This window comes from Oryctolagus cuniculus, chromosome 15, assembly GCF_051225735.1.
Source record: "Oryctolagus cuniculus isolate XC-2025 breed Fujian yellow rabbit chromosome 15, ASM5122573v1, whole genome shotgun sequence".
NCBI classification, from domain to species: Eukaryota; Metazoa; Chordata; class Mammalia; order Lagomorpha; family Leporidae; genus Oryctolagus; species Oryctolagus cuniculus.
In genome coordinates, this window is record NC_142881.1 from 8,781,044 (window position 1) to 8,793,066 (window position 12,023).

General features: G+C 56.0%; 1 protein-coding gene and 1 long non-coding RNA gene across 36 annotated transcripts in view; one reads left to right on the forward strand and one right to left on the reverse strand.

Moving 5' to 3' along the window:
• The window catches only part of TACC2 (transforming acidic coiled-coil containing protein 2), a 202,534-nt gene that overhangs the window by 93,080 nt on the left and 97,431 nt on the right, over positions 1 to 12,023 (reverse strand). The window contains exon 1 of one of the 35 annotated variants that reach the window (XM_089313901.1): positions 11,121 to 11,364. The exons of 33 other annotated variants lie outside the window; for them this stretch is intronic. The gene's annotated coding sequence lies outside the window, so the exon portion shown is untranslated. Of the gene's footprint in view, positions 1 to 11,120; positions 11,365 to 12,023 lie in introns of those variants that run through there. One more of the 35 variants, XM_089313899.1, reaches the window with a different exon arrangement.
• LOC149121901 (uncharacterized) lies at positions 7,211 to 9,653 on the forward strand. Its single transcript, XR_016221491.1, has 2 exons — positions 7,211 to 8,018; positions 8,104 to 9,653. It is a non-coding gene; the product is annotated as an uncharacterized LOC149121901 (long non-coding RNA).

Sequence of the window (12,023 nt, forward strand, 5' to 3'; positions counted from 1 at the left end):
CTCCCCTGGCTAGCCTACTGCGTAACCATGCTGGTGGCTCACACAGGCACTGCCAGGCTGGGCTGGGCCCCTGACTGCTGACCTCTCCACTTTCTGCTAATGGGTCCTCTCCCACTATAACACCAAACCCCAGAGTGGGCCCAAGCCTCAGCCACCTTGGGCCCTGCCCTCTGCCCCAGCCCCACCACCGTGCAGGCCCCCGACACAGAGCCCACTGCCCTGTCTCCCTGAAACCCTGGGGCCAAGGGGTCCAGGGCAATGTAGTTTGCAGGCAAAGCGAATGCAAACAGAAGCAAAATGGCAATGCAGGGCCCGTTGTTTTTGTTTGTTTGTTTGTTTGTTTGTTTTTTTAAAGATTTACTTAATTATTTGAAAGGCAGCACTACACAGAGGCAGAAGCAGAGAAAGAGAGGTCTTCCATCTGCTGGTCACTCCCCAAATGGCTGCAACGGCTGGAGCTGGGCCAGTCTGAAGCCAGGAGCCAAGAGCTTCATTCAGGTCTCTGACGCAGGTGCAGGGGCCCAAACACTTGGGGCATCTGGTACTGCTTTCCCAGGCCATAGCAGAGAGCTGGATCAGAAGTGGAGCAGCTGGGTCTTGAACCGGCTCCCATATGGGATGCTAGCACTGTAGGTGGTAGCTTTACCCATTACTCCACAGCTCCGGCCCCCCATGTTTTCAAGAGTATTAAGAGTTTCAAGATGGAGGGGCCGGCACTGTGGCATGGTGGGTAGAGCCACCACCTGCGATGCTGGCATCCCATGTGGGTGCTGGTTCGGGTCCTGGCAGCTCTACTTCCGATCTAGCTCTTTCCTATGGCCTAGGAGGGTGGTGGAAGATGGCCCAAGCCCTTGGGCCCCGTACCCATGTGAGAGACTCAGAGGAAGCTCCTGGCTTCTGGCTTTGGATTGGCTCAGCTCCGGCCATTGCAGCCATCTGGGGAATGAGCCAGCTGATGGAAGATCTCTCTGTGTGTCTGTCTCTGCCTCTCTACAACTCTTTCAAATAAATAAATAAATATTTTAAAAAAAGATTTTCAAGATGGAAACAACAGAGAACGGACTCAGGCAGGGGGCCCTTCCAAGTGAGGCCCACTGGGTGACCGCCTGGGGTGCACACTCAGGACCCAGAGGAGGAGAGAACACAGGACCCCTGTAGCTCCCCCGTGCTACAGAGGGCAAGGCCTTCCCAGCACAGACAGGAGAGTGGTCATGGCCACTCATGGCTCAGCTTCTGCACAACAGCTCCTACCTCCACTCAGGTCCTAGGGCCAGCAGTGGCTCACCTCCAAGTCAGTAGTCCTGGGAGGTGGCCACCTCCAGACAGCTGCCCAGCAAGGGCAGAGCCCTGGGCGCCTCCCAGCCACCTGCTGCCTTTCCAGCTCACCCGTGGGAGGGTCTCCTTTGAGAGTGGGCTGGGGCCGAGGTATGCAAAGGCCCTTCTGGTGGCCTTGACCCCTCTTCCCATGTAGGGCGCTAATCAACGTTTTCCAAACCTCACTGGAACAACAAAGAGTATTACTGCAGTTCATGCAGAATCTCTCTCTGTTTGGAAGGTGAAGGAAACGCTGCTGTAAGGTGAGGCCTGTTTGTTCCTTTTCAGAACAGAGTTGACAGAGAGCACAACACTCACCATGCTTTCAGCAGGGAGATGTGACGCAGAGATCAAGGGGAGCATTCTGCCCTGCTAAGCCTGGCTGCAGAGGACCTCGGAATCCTCCTCCACACAGGTCCCTGACAACCTCGAACCCCCAGCTCAGAATCTGCGTCCTCATTTAGTACAACAATTAGGCCCACAAGTCCCTTGGCCAGGGTCCCCACCCACCCGGGACACACAACATCCCTCCAGGGCTTGCATTCGCCCGACAGCCCCGGGCGTCGGGCTCCAGAGAGGCTCTCGGCAGCTAGCGTCCTCTGATTCTCTGTTCAGGGCTCCTAGCGTCCTCTGATTCTCTGTTCAGGGCTCCTGAGTGCTTCTTGGCAGACTCCCCGCTGCTCTGAGAGCAAATTTCATTTCGGGGATCGGTCAGAGCTGCCAAATCCAGGCCCTGTCTAAGGACAAACCCCAGAGCGGCGCGGGCTGTCAGGGCAGGGCGATAACGGCCCCGGGGGTACAAGCCGAACACATCACGTCCTGTCAGGCCAGATGGACGGCAGCAGCTTATCTCCCTTCCCGCATCACCATCTGGAAGGCATTTAGCACAACAGCCCTTCCTCACAGGCCTGTAGGCTTTCTTCTCCCTGAACCCCCAAGTGCACACCATCACGTAATAGGGCAAGCGTCAAGGCCAAAGACTCAGCTCAGATTGAAAAGTGAGATGCAGCCTGGAGGGAGGGGGGAGGAGCTGTGCCTTGGTTGGTTTGGGGAGCCAGGCTTGGGCGACGCAGGCCCTGCGCGGTCAGTCCATCATAGGCCTGGGAGTCCATCGTAGGGGCCTCAGCACGCACCTCCGAGATGCTCCCGGGCCAAAACCAGGAGGCCCTGCGCGAGGCTTGCTAAAGGCCTGGCGCTCCGAGGTGGGCACACCCACACACTTCGAGAGGCTCATGAGACCCACTAGCACGTGAGGGCCAGCCCAGGAAGAGTGTGAACAGCCCCCAGACACGCTGACCTCCGGGTGCCCAGCTCGAGGCTGGCTCCTGCACAGCCGGTCCTGGACACCAATCTTCCAGAACTCTCTCCTCCTCCCCTCCCAGAGTGCGTCTGTGCTCAGAGGAGAGAAATTATTTTTAAGCTTGGCCCAAGCAGAATTTAAGCAGGAAGGAAATTATTAACTAGGAAAAGTCATAAACACCATCCCAAAACCAGAGGAGAAGCTTGGATTGGGGTTGGCACATCGCAGGCACGAATTCCACCGTGGGTACCAGCAGTCCCATGGGCTCTCCGCGCAGGTGCAAGGTCTCCTGAGCTGCCCCAAGCCCTGGCTGTAGAGCAGGGATGGGGACCATCTGGCCCATGGGCCACACCAGGTGCACAGAATCATTTGTTCTGGCCCTGTTGAGGCAACAGCAGGTGGAACTCGAGATTCAATAAATGTTTTGGAGGCTACTTTTTAAGTTGGTAATGACCCACAAATTATTATAAATATCCAAATGCCCTTGGCAGAGAAAAGATTCATCACCCCTGTTACGGAGGACTGGGGCCATGGGGACATGCAGGACAAAGCACAGACCTCAGATGTCCGAGACTTACCCATCTACTCAGAAAGTCAAAATCCACCTGCCCATGAAGCGACTCAAGAACCAAGGGAAACCATAACAAGGACACAGAGTGGGAGAGCTGGGACCACACGAAGTTGTCAGTCTTTGACAACTGCCAACGCGACAATGCGGTGGCTCAACCTGGCAGCCTGCCGGATACTGGGAACGCAAAGCTCGGAGTGAGTCCACAGTGCACCCCAATTTACTCAGCACTCCTGGGTACCGGTGCAATCACTCCGTTCCTGGACATCAACGTGGCTCTTGACCGGTACTAAGGAATTCGTTATTTAGAGGCGGTTTGCTGGTGACCCTGCTCTAGATGAGAAACAACAGTAACTCCTCCACTCTGTCATTCAGCTTTTAACAAGGTGTGTGCTTAAAGGCTCAACCTTGTGAGGAGAGAAGTCTTCCTGAGCAGCTGAAACCAAAATAAACCACACGGTTTGGGAGCAAAAGGCAAAGCTGAAACGCAAAGTCAAGAAAAATCCCCTATGCCTTCAGTTTCTGCAAATTTTATTTTTAAAATTATTTAATTTTTTTGCCAGAGAGAAAGGAAAGACAGAGAGAGCTCCCATCTGTCAGTCCACTCCCCAGATGCCAGCAACAGCTGGGGCTGCATCATGCTGAAGCCCGGAGCCCAGAACTCACGTAAGGATCTCCCACGTGGACAGCAGGCACCCAGCTGCTTACACCACCAGCTGCTGCCACCCAGAGTGCACATTAGCAGGAAGCTGGAACTGGGAGCGGAGCGAGGACTCGAACCCAGCATGCCAATGTGGGATGTGCTTGCCCCATGTGGCGGCCTAACTGCTGAGCCAAACATCTGCCCCAAGTTTCAGAAAACTTGAGGCTCTGTTTCCGAATTTGCAAACCCTCCTGCGAGGCTTGAGGCTGAGCCCGAGCCCCCGAGCCTGAGCCCCCCAGCCCCAGCCCCAGCCCCAGCCCCAGCGCTCCTTCATCTGCAGTGGGAGATCAGAAACTTCCGCCACCAGCTCCCGGGTCAGGTGTCTCCACGCCCCACAAGCCGTGACTGGCACGAGGCTGCCGACCTCAGCAGTCCTCCAAGCATGGACCCGGTCCAGGCTCATAAGCGTCACCCGGGAACGTGTTAGAAATCAAAGTCTTTCCCCCTTCCCCGAGACCTCCCAACTCAGAGCCTCTGGGGCTGGGGCAGAACCTGGGTGTGACGGCGTTGTTCTGACGCACTCTGGGGTTTGAGCCACGGAGGCTGAGTCAGGTGAGCCGTTTTCCAGACGTCAGTGGGGCTCCCGACCACAGAAAGGCACCGGAGGCTCCTGAATGCAACCAGACCACCCCACTTCCCTCTGCTTAATAAGGGGGGCACGGCTGAAAGGGTTCACTTGAAAAAACCACTCTGCTGCTTTAAAAAAGAAAGGGGTGGGCGCTGTGGCGCGTGTCCCATCTCAGAGTGCCTGGGACTGAGTCCTGCTTCTGTTTCCGACCCCACTTCCTGTGATGTGCCTGGGTGGGAGGCAGCGGATGATGGCTCAAATACTGGGGGCCCTGCCACCCACACGGGAGACCCGGATGGAGTTCCTGGCTCCTGGCTTCAGATGACTGCTGCAGGATTTGAGATGTAGACCAAGATCTTTGCCTTTCTAACAAATAAATCTTTTTCAAAAACAGAAGAAGGAATAAACAGAAGGAAGCACAGGTGGCCATGGGCAATGTGGCCACTTGTAGAAGGCTCCAGAAGATGCGGGCCCAGCTTTCTATGTCACCCAGAAGCACACAGGAGCCTCACCACCAGGTGCTTCCCGGCTCCTGGCTGCAGGGGGCGCATGCTTCTGCGTCCCCTCGCCGGTGGCCGTACCCGCAGGGCAGGGGCCCAGAACCCCTTCCGTTCGTCTGCACACGCCCCAGGGGTGCAGGTGCCTCCTCCCGCTCTGCTCTTGGGAAGAAAGAGTCCTTCGAAGTCAGGGATGCAGCACCCAGGAGGGAGCGGGCGTCAGGGCAGGAAGGGGAGACGCCCACCGTGCGTTCCTCGGCTGGTTTAAAGCAAACGCTCCTGCCCCAGTTTTAATACTTTTTTTAAAAACCACATTTAAAATTTTTTAAATTTCTTAATGTAAAGTGGTAGCCAGGGCGGCCTCCCCTGTACCCCGTCTCGCATCCTCCCCTCTTCCCCGCACCTGCCCTCTGCCTCTGTCCTTAGGCGGGTGGAGGAGGCAGAGCCACTTCCGAGGCTAGCAGTGTCGCCCACTGCACACCCCGGATGCCCCTCTTAGCTATGCCAACAGATGGTCACGATTAAGTGCAGCTGCTTCTTGCTACCTACAGTCATGTTGGAAACGCTGACTTGGGCAGTGCGGAACCTCTGCTCCTACAGGCCCCGGCCTCAGCACTGCCATCAGCCAGGGAAAACACGGCCTTGTTCTGTGTGAAGACACCTTGGCCATTATCTAATATTCATTCATTAACGGAGCACTCACAGCCACCAGCTGCCACCCCGACAGGATGCACTTGGGAAGCACTGTGCTTGACGGTCATTTTAAACAGCACAAAAAACACGGAAAGCGTGGCACTCAATGTGCTTTGAAAGGACACTGGGCAGCAGGAGCAGAGGTGCACGGAGCAGGCAGAGCGTGCACACTTGGCAACTCCAATTGTCTCTGCTCTGTGAGGTCCACCAGCGACTGAGAAAGAGCCACAGTACCGATTCTGGGGCTACAAATGCATCTGAACCAATCCGTAAATCCACGGATATGGAATCTGCAAATCCTGAGGATGGGTGGTCTTGGCGGAGGCTTTTAGAGACCAAGGTCAGGCCAATCTCAGCTCCTGTCACATCGTCCCTTATGCCAAAGAAGAGGATCCGGCCCTGGCACACACCTGCTCAGGACAGGTGTACTGTCCCTGTGTGGGAGGTAAGGGGCGGGACTGCAGGTGAGAAGAGGGGAGGGGAAGCAGGCAGTCTCAAATATTCGGTGGGTCCTGGGGTGCCACCCCTTGCCCCACACACAGCCCTGGGCTGTCAGATCCACAGAGAACCGGCCGAGGCCATCACTGTGGTGGGATGAGGCCTGAGTGTGGGCTCTCCAGGTCCGTGGGGGCAGCTGGCTGGTGACAGCCTCTGTCCAGGTGAGCGGGGGAGGAGAGGAGAAGGCCAGGGCCGGAGGCTGCCTGAGGTTCCCAAAGGTTTCAGCAACGCATTTCACCCAGACCCCGAGCAGGGCCTCGGCTCCCCTGTCCATGACAGAAGGGCTGGTGCTGCTGGTTTGTCACCGGCCAACAGAAACCCAGAGCAAGGATTTAGACATCCGCACAGCGATTTGACAGAGCACTTTTGTGTCCGAGAATCTAAGAAAGCCATGACTTTTATCTGCAGGTCTTTTAAAAAATTAAAAAAAAAAAAAAGATTTATCAATTTGAAAGAGAGAGAGCAAGGGATAGATAGAGAGATCTTCTAACCTGCTAGTTCACTCCCAAGATGGCCACAAAGGCCAGGGCTAGGCCAGGCAGAAGCCAGGAGCCAGGCGCTTCTTTCAGGTCTCCCACCTGGGTAGCTTTCCCAGGCCACTAGCAGGCAGCTGGATCAGAAGTGGAGCAGCCGGAACTTGAACTGAGGCCCATGTGGGATGCTGACGCTGCATGCAGTGGCTTTACCGCTATGCCACCACGCTGGTCCCTATTTGCAGGTCCTGAGCAGTGGTTCCCAATCAGGATTTGTCCAGCGGGAGCCACACCAGCAATGTCCAGTGACATTTTGGGTTGTCACGATGGGGGGCGGTGGTGAGTGGATGCCACTGGGGGAGGCCAAGGACGCTGCTGAGCAGCCTACAACACACAGGACCTTGTCCGAGGAGTGTCGATGTAACAGGACCACCCTGAGGGTTATCCAGCCCAGAATCCCAGCGGTGCCAGGGTTGGGAGCCCCAAATCTCGAGTTCTGTTTCATTTTCTAGCAACTCATGTAATTGTATTTTCACAATTTATTTATTTATTTGAAAGGCAGAGTTACGGGGGGGGGGGGGGCGGGGAGAGGTCTCCCATGCACTGGTTCACTCCCTAAATAGTCACGATGGCTGAGGCTGGGTCAGGCCAAAGCCAGGTGCCAGGAGCTTCCTCCAGGTCTCCCACAGGGGTGCAGGCACTTGGGCCATCCTCTGCTGCCCTCCCAGGCGCATCAGCAGGAAGCCGGATGGGAAGCAGAGCAGCTGGGACTTGAACCAGTGCTCGTAGGGGAGGCCGGGGCTGCGGGCGGCAGCTTAACCTGCAACACTACAGCGCCACCCCATTCTCACACATTTTGATCTGAATCACTTTGAAAAGAAAAAATACAAATAAGTAAACAAACGGATGGAGCACCGGTCCTTCACCGGCACCAGCCGACACAAGAGCGGCCTGGCTCTCAGTCCTGGGACACGTGTCACAGCACTGCGGGGACAACCACACCATCGAGGATGTCACACTGCTTCCCTGGGAGGCCCGGGGGGGCTCTATTTCTGATGAGCCCTACTTGGTAGCCGTAAGAAGCAGGGCCAGCCATGACGGTCACTCCTGGAGCAGATACTGACCGCAAACCAACCCGGCTATGCGTAAGAGGGAGCTCACGGTCCCAGGTGAGAGTCAGAGTTCTGAAATCTGCTTACTCACTTGGAGTAATCGTGGCAGAAGGCAGGTGCAGATGTCTGTAAGAGCAGAAACTAGGAGCGCCTGGGCGCAGAGGGGACGTGTGTTCACTGGCGCATACTGAGTGCTTACGCATATCTCCAGATCAGATCCTCGCAGCAGCCCCCTGAGGTGGGAACCACTATTACCCCAGATGTACAGAGGTGGAGACCAAGGCACAGAGAGGTGAGTCACTTGCCCGAAGCTGCACAGCAGGTACATGGCAGAACCAGGACACAAACCCAAGCCTGACCCGGTGCCCACGCTTCAGTGCATCCCAAAGGTTGAAGAGGAACAGGGAGGAAGAGCGGCCCCAGGACAGGAGCCACGCACCGCACTGGGAAGCCCCGGGTCAGAAAGGAGTCTGGCACCATGGACACGAGTACAAGGTCACCGTAAGTAGAGCAGACCAAGAAACGGGGGCCTTGGAGGGGAGAGGTGTACAGGAGCCAGATCACAAGGCCAGGTCACGGGACTGGGACTCGACGGTGAGCCACAGGCTCGCAAGCCCAAGGCCTCTGGCACTGCCATACACTGCTGTCCCGGAAACCAAGAGCGTGGGGAGGCCCAGGTGACACTGCTCAAGGCACGGGCACTGGCGCCCATGTGTGCCGGCTCGTGCTAACTATTCTCGCTGGTTCCCACCCACCAATCCAGTGCCCCCAGAACAAGACCCTGGAGCCCTCTGGTCCCTGCTAAGGAGTCAGCAAGGGATGGGCACAGGGAGAAATGAGGGAGGAGCCAGCCAGGAGGAGGGAGGGTGGCAGGGACTCCGGCTGTCTTCGCTGGGTCACAGTTTGCAGAATCCTAAATGACAGGCACCAGCGACTTTCCAAAGTCATAAAACCTGTGTGGAAACGCAGAGGCTGGGGCTTTGGCAACGCACACCGAGAGCTGGGAAAGATGCCGTTTGCTCAGATGGGGCCGCTGCACTACCAGGAGTTTATTTTAAGGAGATGATTAAGGGTGGGGGCAGAGTTGTTGATGACAGCTGGGATCACAATAGCAAGACGCCTGGAAAGAATCCCAGTGCCGACTGAGGGGACAGTGAATCAAACTGAGGCACGGCCACAGAATGCATGAAGTGCAACTGTGAAAAAACAAGGTAGGGGCTGACGCTGTGGCATTAGCAGGTTAAGCCACTGCCTCCAGCACCAGCATACCATATGGGCGCTGATTCGAGTCCCGACTTCACTTCTAGTCCCGCTCCCTGCTGATGCATCTGGGAAAGCAACAGAAGATGGCCCACATGCTTGGGCCCCTGCACCCACATGGGAGACCAGCATGAAGCTCCTGGCTCCTGGCTTCAGTCTGGCCCAGCCCTGGCCATTGCAACCATTTGAGGGGTGAACCAGCAGATGGAAGACTTCTCTGTCTCTGCCTATCTCCCTCTCGGTAACTCTGCCTTTCAAATAAATAAGTAAGTAAATAAATAAATAAATAAATCTTTTATTTTTAATGGCAGGTCTGTGATTGGCCGAAAGCAGTTCTAAAAGCTATAGGTGGGACCAGCACTGTGGCATAGCGGGTAAAAGCCGCCACCTGTAGTGCCATATGGGTGATCCACTTCGATCCTGGCTGCTCAACTTCTGATCCAGCTATGGCCTAAGAAAGCAGTGGCCCAAGTCCTTGGGCCCTGCACCTGAGTGGGAGACCCAGAAGAAGCTCCTGGCTCCTGGCTTTGGATCAGCCCAGCTCTGGCTATTGCAATCATTTGGGGAATGAACCAGAGGATGGAAGACTTCCCTTTCTCTCTGCCTCTGCTTCTGCAACTCCACCTTTCAAATAAGTAAATAAATCTTAAAAAAAAAAAAAAAAGAAAAGAAAAACTATAGGCAAGATGAGCCAAACTTGATGCCTATGTGTGCATCTGTCTAAGTGTGCTTCAAAAGTTAACAGAAAATGGAATGAAAAGGTAAGCACAGAAGATGGTGCAAAAAAAATTTGCAATCCAAGTAGACTTGTACACACGGGCACACACACAGCAAGCAACGGATTAACGAGCCAGGAAAGAACAGCAGATGCCAAGGTGGTACAAGCCTTCGTCTTCCAGCGGTGCAAGCACCAGAGGATTTTCACCTTCACAGAATCTCTCTTTTCTAGGTCTACGCTGACACACACTGCTTGTCCAAGAAAATAAGAAAAGATATTGGAGAGGCTGGTGCCATGGCTCACTAGGCTAATCCTCCGCCTTGCGGCGCCGGCACACCGGGTTCTAGTCCCGGTCGGGGCGCCGGATTCTGTCCCGGTTGCCCCTCTTCCAGGCCAGCTCTCTGCTGTGGCCAGGGAGTGCAGTGGAGGATGGCCCAGGTGCTTGGGCCCTGCACCCCATGGGAGACCAGGAGAAGCACCTGGCTCCTGGCTTCGGATCAGCGTGGTGTGCTGGCCGCAGCGCGCCAGCCGTGGCGGCCATTGGAGGGTGAACCAACGGCAAAAGGAAGACCTTTCTCTCTGTCTCTCTCTCTCACTGTCCACTCTGCCTGTCAAAAAAAAAAAAAAAAAAAAAAAAAAAAAGATATTGGAGAACAATTTGAAGTGCCAGGGAACAAGGCTGAGCGAGTTTAACGAGATGGGATCAGTGAGGAAGAACACCCGTCCCTCCTCTGCGGTCACATTTTCCACTGCCGGGACCCAGGCTGGCCGGCCTGACTCCAAGACAGAAACACGGCCACACCTCCCTCACTGGGACAGGGAAGGGCCCGGAGCGGATCACGCATCTGCCCAGACTCCACAGTAACTCTAACACGGAAGGACTTCTCAGCACACAGCCAACACTCCCCTGATGGAGACCCTTGAAGCTGATTAAATATTTTCTCAAGGGCTTTCGGTCAGCATCCCGTGTGAGGGTAATGGAAGCGGGCACAGGTGCCACAGCACTGAAGAACAGCAGTTACAAGGGCAGCGTGGAGGATGGCTCCCCAGCAGCCCCAGGGGCCCGCCAGGGGATCTCTCGGACCTGGAGCTGTGCAAGACTCGGCTCGGTCTCGTCCCTCACTCCTGGGCTCTTAGCTGCCCCTTCTGCTCACCAACTCCTGGGCTCCTTCCGGCCACTTCTGCCTTCCCAGTCTCTCCCCTTAATACACGACAGACCAAGAAACTCTTCTGACGGTGTTAGAACAGTGGGCAAAGTTAAAAGGCTCCAAGCAAGGATCTATAAACTACCCTATAAAACGGTAACAAAAATGCACACGCATGTGCGCACAGACACACATGGTAGGTTGAACCAAGAGAAACTGCTGCGACACGCATGGGACTCGCACTGTCGTCCCCGCTCTGGACCCTTCTTACCTCCTCGTGGTCTGGCTACATTCCAGGTGGCCACGCCTGGGGTGGTGGCTGTCTAGGGAAACGGAGAGATTCCTACAAAACAGCTCTTCTCAGGCCAGCCACAGAGCCTATCCATGGCTTCCACATTCTGCTGTACTCGCACTGGGTCTACAGAGACTGAAATATTTTTTTCAGAGGAGGGAAAAAACAAGTCTGTCCGAGCTCTTCTCCGCCAGCCGCTGCCACCAGCTGCTGGGGCCAGCCCACTATAAATGCAGTCAGGGCAGCAGAGGGTGGCTCTGCCACTGGAATGTCAGGGAGGGAAGCTTGTCTCAACAAGTGCTGTTTGGAGCAGCCGTGAGTCACCCCCACACACTCACACGCACAGGAGGACGCTCGGGTCCCAGTCTCCGAAGCCCACACCTGCAGCTCCACACAGGTGAGCCGTGCCACAGGAGGCGCCCAGGGCAGGCTCCAGGATGGACGCCGTGGTGAGCACCTGCCCAGGGAGGGCAGGCTGATCAAGATCTCACCCGAGGAGCCGAAGGCCCCTCCCTGGTGGGGATTAGAGCGCGTTTCTCGGTCCATTCGGGCTGCCATAGCCAAACGCCATAAATGGGTCGCTGCCATCAACAGGCCCATATTTCTCACAATTCTCGGGGCTGGGAAGATGCAGTGTCTGGCAGGAGCCCGTGTCCTAGACACCGCGGAGGAGAAGCAGAGGGAGGGCAGGTGCCGGCTTTGGGGTGGCTCAGGTTCTGTGAGGTTCTGTGAAGGGAAGGGCTGCAGCCCTCACCCGGGCAGTGGGCAGTGCAGATTTCTAAAGGCTCCTCCCTCCCTCTCCCTGACAGTTCAGCTGGGAGGCCACTGGACTACCTCCGCTCCCCTTGGGTGAGGGGCAGCAGGGCCACAGAGCAGGCCATC